Raw genomic sequence first — 724 nt, 5'->3', positions numbered from 1 at the left:
TGGATAGGGCCATGCACAGACTCAAAGTAAGAGGATGGGAAACAAATTTTCAGGTGAATGGAACACAAAAGAAAGGAGGAGTCATGATCCTAATTTCAGACAAAATACCATTTAAGCAATCAAAAATTATAAAAGATATAGAGGGCCACTACATAATGATAAAAGGTTCACTCCATCAACAAGAAATATCTATCCTAAACATATATGCACCTAACATAGGTGCACCAACTTTTATAAAGCAACTTCTTGGAAAACTAAAGAAAGATATCTAGCACCATCATAACGGGGACTTTAACACCTCACTTACAACCCTACACAGATCATCAGGACAAAAAATCAGCAATGAGATCCGGAACCTCAATGTGACTCTTGACCAAATGGACTTAATTGATACCTACAAAACAATCCTTCCAAAGACCACAGAATACACATTCTACTCATCACTGCATGCAGCGTATTCTAAGATCGACCACATACTTGGCCATAAATCAAGCATAAGCAAATTAAAAAGACCAAAATTTTACCACGCACCTTCTCGGACCACCGTGGAATAAAAATAAACAGCACTAACAAGGTCCCCCCAAAACCCACAAAGACATGGACACTAAACAGTATGATGCTAAACAACTCCTGGGTCAATGATGAAATCAAAACAGAGATCAAAAGATACCTGGAAACAAATAAAAATGAAGAAACATCTTACCAAAATCTCTGGGATGCCACT

The sequence above is a fragment of the Carlito syrichta genome, unplaced genomic scaffold (assembly GCF_000164805.1).
Source record: "Carlito syrichta isolate Samal-C Ts95f unplaced genomic scaffold, Tarsius_syrichta-2.0.1 Scaffold311940, whole genome shotgun sequence".
Classification (NCBI taxonomy): Eukaryota; Metazoa; Chordata; class Mammalia; order Primates; family Tarsiidae; genus Carlito; species Carlito syrichta.
This window is presented reverse-complemented; position numbering follows the sequence as displayed.